The 8,019-nt window shown below is 39.6% G+C and overlaps 1 protein-coding gene across 2 annotated transcripts in view; it reads right to left on the bottom strand.

The window, feature by feature from the left end:
* neto1l (neuropilin (NRP) and tolloid (TLL)-like 1, like) overlaps positions 1 to 8,019 on the bottom strand; it is a 68,766-nt gene that overhangs the window by 24,524 nt on the left and 36,223 nt on the right. The window lies entirely within an intron of this gene.

Below are 8,019 nucleotides of genomic sequence, written 5' to 3' on the forward strand. Positions count from 1 at the left end.
AACTGCTGATTGAACTTCCTACTATAGTATATCATGCATATTAATTTATAAAAATCTTTCTCTCCACAACCCAAAACTAACATATCCACACAATAAAAAATAAGCCAACAGCAGGTGATTATACACTAATGAAAACATAATTATGCATATTATTTCCCATTTCTGCCAACAGATCCTCCTAAATGTTACATACTGGACTTTTAATGGAGTAATTAAACTCAATGTCTTAGTTTCATTACAGTATTTGTGTACAAAAGTCTACTCCAACCATATGTACGTCTGAAGTAGCCTACAGAGTGCATTGAATGGAAGTCATTTTTGACCAAATAACATACAATAAGAACTCTTAATTGCTCTTATGCCAAACGATGGAAGAGAGTGAGCCCACCACAGTATTCCCACTCTTCTAAAATTATGTAAAATGCCCTCATTAGAGCTATAAGCAATTAAGGCTTTGCAAGCAAATTTAGAGGATCAAGGTCAAACTCTTGTGCAGTAGATGTTCTCTTGGGGTTTCACTCAACATGCTAATCAGTAAAATACGCAGCTGTATTTTACAGCAACTTTGACAGTAATTTCATTTAATTAGGTTTAATATAATAAGCATTTAAATATATTTTTAAACAAAGTAGCTGTTAAAACCACTAATATGGTTTGAAGCCAAGACTGCTGTTGTTTTTGGGGATAATAACAGCCAGTCCAATTAAAGGAGTATGACAAAAAGGTCACTGTCATGTCACTATTGAATTACAGGACCGATTACATTGTAAGTCACTGCAAGAATACAACAGGCATTATATTTTTTTGGACTGACATACTAAATATGAGTAAAAACTCCCCTGAGCTCACCAAATAAGTTTAAGTCTTATCTTTGTTCCCTTTTGCAGTGTCAGAACAAAACAGAAGCTTAACAGAGATAAATGGAGGAGCAAAAACATTAGAAATGGCCTTAAGAAAGGTTTGAGATTTTTTTTAGCAGACCGTTGGGGACTGTGAATCTAATCCTTAACAAAACTTTCACACACTGTGAATAAAAACTTGAACAAAGCCAAGCTGAGGCCATACGTTTTGTCAGCTAAATAAGATAAGGGAAGCATCTGGTAAAGTTTTGAAAGTCAGCTTGAAGCGAAAATGTTTTAAACAGTTTTTTCTCTGTTTAATGTTGCAATAAATTACATCAACAAGCGCAGTCTTGCTGAGGTGTGTTACCTTGTCTTGCTAGTCAAACATCACAGTCTCGTCTCTTATCCCCAAAGATTCAATATCACCCCTCAGATGACTTCACACAAGACAGAAATTGACTCTTGAACAATCTCTACTGTTCTTTGACGTCATCATTTCTCTCTGTGTGTGCTGTGCGGGGACGTTGTGTGTTTTCTCCACCAAACTCTAGCAGAATTTTACATACAACAGCTTCTAAAGCATAAATGGCTTCAAAATTAAGATGAACTGAAATCCACATTCACTTTTAAAAAGACAAAATAAATGTTTTTTTTATATTGTTAAAACATATTCCAAATAGGAGGAAATGAAATAAAAATGAAAACCATTAAGGTTATCACAAGATCATTGTTCTTTGACTAATTTTGGAGCTATAATTCCTCTGTAATGGCACGGCATGCCTTGTCGCCATGCTATGACACACAGCATTGTGTTTGAAAAAAAAAAGAACTCCACAGTATTAAATGCATTCCTGCTGATTCCATTTTAGTCCAGCCTAGTGACAGAGCAGTTGTGCTTTCAAAGATATGCCGTTAGCTGTGAGCTCTGGGCTGCATTCATTTGAGGACAGAGCCTGCGGAAATAGGAAACACAAAAAAGGCTTCACATTAAATCTGATTGTTCCTTGCCAAATCGAGACATGGCTACCACTGACTGAGCTCAGTGTGGAAAATGAGGTCTGATTGCACAGCGTGAACACCTTGCCTAAATGTCAAAGTTTTTTTGTCTGTATGTATGCCCTAATTTTTCTGTCTAGACATGAGTCAGAGCTTCAGTGTTTGTACGCCGAACCCAAGGAGCAGGTCCCATATACCTGGCAACACTGCCTGTCTGGTGACAGAACACCAGATGAAAAAAAGAGTGAATGAAATGGTGGGTGAGTGAGGATGAGCATTCAGTGTGTTTGATGATGACACTCACTGCATAAAACCTATAATCAAAGGAGAGAGATTCTTGGCCCGATTTCAGCTGTGTTGTAGTGGGGATTCAAGAGATGAACCTCCCCTTATGGTGAAAAGAAGAAGAGGCCGCTGAATACCTGTGTGCAGATCTAGCAAGGCTGCAGAAGACCCTTTCTCCTTGGTGCTTTCAATACCAACCAGGACAAGGTAAAACATTCATTTGAACACAAAAGCAGTCAAGAGAGGTGCTTAGATTCTACTCCTGAGGCTTTTACAACAATTCCCTCCCAATTAATTGCTGCTTTCAACTAAGGCTCAAATGATCTGATCTTTAAAAAGCTGAATGGGGAATACCATGCAGTTTACAAGAGGCTCCTTTGGCCATGGACAGCTAAGTGGCAGTGAGCAACTTTTTTTGTCATTTGGGGAAAGTAATGTTTTGCTTGTATAGTACAAACAAATCCACCCACATGGCCACTCTCCATCTGGAGAGGTGGCGAGTCTCAACACAGAAAGTGTTTTTTTTTCCTTTCAAGAGCAAAACACAGACATGCCGTAATTCTTCCTCTTTTATTTCACAAAGAAGTGAATCAAAGCAGAACTAGTTTATTTCTTTCTCAGACAAATATACAAATACTGAGTTCACTGTCCGATAAATGGGACTCATGAGTCTCATTGTATGACTATATGTGATTGTATATTTGAACACATAAGCCACTGCTAATTATTTTCTAGATTAATTGATATTTTGGTCTATAAAGTGTCATAGATAGTACGCCTATCACAGTCAAAGCCCAAGTGGACATATTCAACTGGCTTGTTTTGTCTGACTAGCAGTCCAAAAACCAAAGATATTACATATTTTGATTTTTACTATAAAATACAAAGAAAACTAGTAAATATTCATGTTGGAGAAGCTGGAACTGTCGATTAATCGATTACCAAATTGCAAATTGAGTCATATATTAATCATCAATTAATCAATCAATCACTTCAGCTGTAAAACTTTTAAAAGAAAAGTTCTAAATTGAAAAATTGTATTCTCCTTTCTGCTGTTCAAGGAGAAGATTGATATCACTCTCATATCTGCTCGGTCAATATGAAGCCAGAGCTAGCAGATGGTTAGCTTAGCTTAGTATTAAGATGTAAACAAAGGAAAGTTCTTTGTACATATCAAACACAGAAGATACAACATACAACATGTTTTTTTGAAAGCTTTATAGTTGCTGGCTTTTTTTTTTTACCGTTGGACATGTAGAGCCAGGCTAGCTGTTTCCAGTCTTTATGTTAAGCTGAGCTCACCGTCATCTAGCTCTAGCTTCATATTTAACATACAGCTATGAGAGAGTGGTATCAATCTTGTCATCTAACTCTTAGCAAGAATGTGAATAAGAGCATTTCCTAAAATGTCACACTATTCCTTAAAGGATTTTTATTTTAGGGTGCCCCGATAGCTCACCTCGTGGATCTGATGCCCCTTGCTGCAGTGGCCATGCATTCAGGCCCTTTGCTGTGTGTCGTCCCCTCTCTCTCCCCCTTTCCTGTCTATCTTGATCTGTCCTCTCTTTCTCTCTCTCTCTCTCTCTCTGTTTGTCAATGTCTATCGATGTTGTCTTCCACAGAATGTGTGTGGTGTGTGCAGTGAGCAGGTAGTCAGGTAGGCAGGGGAGCAGACAGGAACAAGGGATGCGGAAATCAAAATGGAAGACAGTTAATGAAACAGTGACCTTCAGGTCATCTGTGCAGGTTATGCCAGAGATTTATTATTGGGTTTCGGCATCACTTAACCCATCGCGATCACAAGGCCAAGCAACCTCAGAGGAATAGATGTCTGATGTACACAGGCACGCACACACACACACACACACAAACACTGCACACAAACATACACTTTGGATAAAGGCTATTCGTAACATGGCATCAAAGGTCCCACTAAGAGGCTGCTATCCCTATAAATGCTTCTTGTGTGACCCTTGACCTTTTTAGACTCCGGCTCCTGAATTTCAATCAGGTGGGATCCATCTTCGCCGCCATCAATCACCTCCTCTCCTTCGCTGCCCTCCCTGATTAATCGATTCAATCAATTACACGGATTGATAAAATGATTGATGAACTGTACAAAGCACGTGTACTCGTTCCACAGCGTGTGATTTAACCTTGTTATTTATAAGCTGGATGCCTCAGCTCAGTCACAATATGTAATATTTGATTACAGGAAACTTCAAAAGCATCACTGAGTGCATTTACATGTGCCTAGTATCCTGGATATGATCAGGTTTTAGGAGGTTACATTTTGTGCATGTAAAGGTCATATCCGGCTCTAAGAAACATGGATAAGGTCTTATCCTGGTTTTGAGAAACCTAGATATTCTACCTTCGGGGCGGGTATGCCTCAGGAGGTAGAGCGGGTAGGCCATTAATTGTCTGCATGATACTAAACCCCAAAGGTGATTGTTTATGAATGGAATTAGTTAGTTTCCGATGATCATTTGACACCTCTGCCATCAGTCTGTGAATGGGTGAATGTGATACGTAGTGTAAAGTGGTTTGAGTGGTTGGAAAACTAGAAAGGTGGTTGAAAGACTAGAAAGGCACTATATATATATATCTAAGTGCAGTCCATATCCCATTTACCTGAAACACTCAGATAGAAACCGTGGCATGTAAACACCTTATCCTGGTTTCTGAAAATTCTTTATTAGTACAGAGTGGCCGAGATGGTGAGAAATCGAGCGACACCTGCACACAGATGATCAGAAACCTGGATACTGTTATTATACCAGGATATGAATGACCATGTTTCATGTAAATGCCATATCACATGTATAAAACCAGGATACTAGTGTGCATGTAGACGCACTCAGTGTATGCTGCTACACTGAATAATTAGTACCATAACAAATACCCAACATATCAAAGTGAGCACAGATGTGGACATTTGGAATATGTGGGTTCTGTGCTGCTATTTATTCACACTGCAGCTTCTCTTTTCTCCACTGCATTGTGTAAATGCCTTTTCCTGTGTGAGCTGAATTCAGAGCACATCCACACATGGCCACACCCTCTCCTCTCTTCATAAAGCTCGACTAAGTGTGTAATCTTCTGGGGCTTACTGTATTTACCCTTTGCAACACTGAAAATGCTCACTTTAAAGCCCGGCACACAGACTTTAAGTTGCCCCACAGCACTGCACATATTGAGAGAGCAAAAAATAACTAAAAAAAACACTGTTATCATGCTACACTCACACCAATGTGCAGTAGGTATACACCCATACAGAGAGATTCGGAGACAGGGCGAATTTACAGAAGTTATGTGCAAATGGCCCCAGAAGCAAACACGAGCAGCTTGCAAATGCCAGCCTAAATTTGCTCATCACATTGCTTCAAAAACATGTTTATAAGGCCAGCAGTGCGGCAATCGTAATTGTGTTTGGCAGGCAGACACAAAAATAATCATTAGGTATTTGTTCTAGTAAAAATTTCTGAAACAAATGATGAGTAGGCCCTGATTACTTTGGCTATGTAGTGGGAAATGTCCTTTATTGAGAAAGCATGGGCACACACACACACACAGATGAAACAGCATTGCAAAACTGTCAAGAGATTGTACATTTCTAGTAACTGTACAATCCCAGGAATATTGTATTGCTCCTCATAATACCGGCACAACACTATGTTTTATTAATAAGACACAATATGTCTCATTTGGAATTGAACATTAGGCTCCATTTCTACACATCCCTTCAGTATTAGCTGCTGAGCCTAATGTATGTAAAACAGCATATGAATGAGGCTCATGATTATCAGTGTGTGGCAATACTCCAGGAACCAAACATGCAGAGTACACACGCATAAGCAGCCCACACAAAAACTCAATTTCCCAGTGGCCTCATTTCCTCTCAGCTGTTCAGTGGTTACATTTAAATAAGCATCTGATTAATAATCTCTGCTAAAGTGGTTGATCAAGCTAATGAATGGCTGCCATTAATCACACCAGGCACAGCTGTGGATGGATCTGGAGAGACAGACAAGAGGAAGAGGTAGAGCGATACGGAAGAAAAAGGAACAATTTTCCACAGTTTGATTACTCCCAGCCCTTTCAATCACGACTAAGGAACAATTTTGGCAGAGGTGATTGTCTTTGTCATACTTTCCTATACTGAGTGCGTGTCTGCAGTTTTCAATCTAGCAACTCACCCAGCTTTCAACTCCCAAAGCGCAAACATGTATGTTACATTTATTACATTTATGTATTTGACTATTCAAAAACACTGCCTGCGCAAACAAAAGGCCATTGTGAAAACCCCTTATCGATCAAACTGTGCTGTAAAGATTAGCTATACAGCTAATACCCACTCGGGAGGGCTTTGTTGACCCCATGGATGACAACCCAACTATACAGAACAGTAGCGGTAAAAAGAGGGGGCCACAGGATCTGCCGAGGGCTGATAGGATTCATCACACCCTGGGTGTCATGGCCAGTGAGCTGGGTCTGTGCCCCAAACAGCGATTAGCAGCCACACCACAAGCAAAACCAGCTACACACCAACGATCCTGCTAAGAACTGTACTGGACTGGTCTGCAGAGGAAAAGCGAGAAAAAAAGGACTGTGTCTTGTGCTTATGGTGCACATGAATTACAGTTTTTTTTTTGTTTATTTATCCGGGGAAGCTTAACACACTCTGCTTCACATTCATACAGGCACTAATACATACTGCCCTTGACCTGTATTTATCACAGTAGCCACCAAAATTATAATACAAGGAATGCAAAATATGGTCTGTGACACAGTGAGGGGGGTTGTAGCTGGGAAAAATCAGTGGAAAAAAGCTACTGAGTATAAATCACCCCTATCTCAACCATCTATGGTCCAGGTGCCCTTCAGCAAGGCACTTAACCCCAATACTTTATGTTCCAGTGGAGGTGTTCAGTATCCAGAAATATCCATTTTAAAAAAATGTCCACGCTTGGAGGACGGACAGTCGCAGCGTTTCAGAGGCATATAGATTACAAGAACTGTGTGATCTCTCCCCTTGTGTGTGAACTAATGATTCATGTGATCCATTATTGATCTCCATAAGGGAAGCAGCTGTAGAGCAGCTCTTGATGTGGATAGGGATACAGTGTCTTGCTCAAGGACAACCTAGCAGGACAAGCACATGACTGTCAGGGTCATCATTTTCATCTTCAACTTAAACTGGATGGTTTTAACATTATTTATTATATATCATATTATCCGTTCTTTATGGATTCCAATACGGAATCCAAAATTGGATCTCTTTTTTGTACTTTGTTACACACATTTATGAATCTAACACAAAAAACAAATAAAACTATATTTTTGTACTTGTCAGTCAAAACTAGGAAATGAAAAAATGGCTCATATAAGGAACCAATTTGATTTAAATACTTAACGTGTCTGATTTGTGTAACCAGGAAGTTTCTGACTTCTTTGTGTCTTGCCTTTGATAAACTGGCAGCAAACATACTAAGATGATAGCGTTACCTGATCATAATGAATATGAGCTTGAGCATCAATATAAGTGCAGTAAAAGATTATTCATCAACCAGTTTAATCACAACGTGATCATAGGCAAAGTTGACAGATAACTCGAGTCGATAATTGGTGTTTTTTCTCCTGGTCAGTGCTCTCTTTTTTTTTCTCTGTGTGTATGTCTCTCTGCCTGCCTGTCAGTCTGCCGCAGTTGTTGCTAAGGTTACGGAGTCACAAGTGGGAGACATAGTTGAGCCGTTTTACGAGCGTTTATTTGTTCAAAACTCAAAATCACGTATTTTTTTGGGTGGCAGTAGCTTAGTGTGTAGGCACTTGGCTTGGGAACCGGAGGGTTGCCAGTTCAAGTCCCACAAATCACAAAATATGGAGTGTGGACTGG

This window comes from Morone saxatilis, unplaced genomic scaffold, assembly GCF_004916995.1.
Source record: "Morone saxatilis isolate NCDOM2014 unplaced genomic scaffold, NCSU_SB_2.0 Contig0, whole genome shotgun sequence".
Classification (NCBI taxonomy): Eukaryota; Metazoa; Chordata; class Actinopteri; family Moronidae; genus Morone; species Morone saxatilis.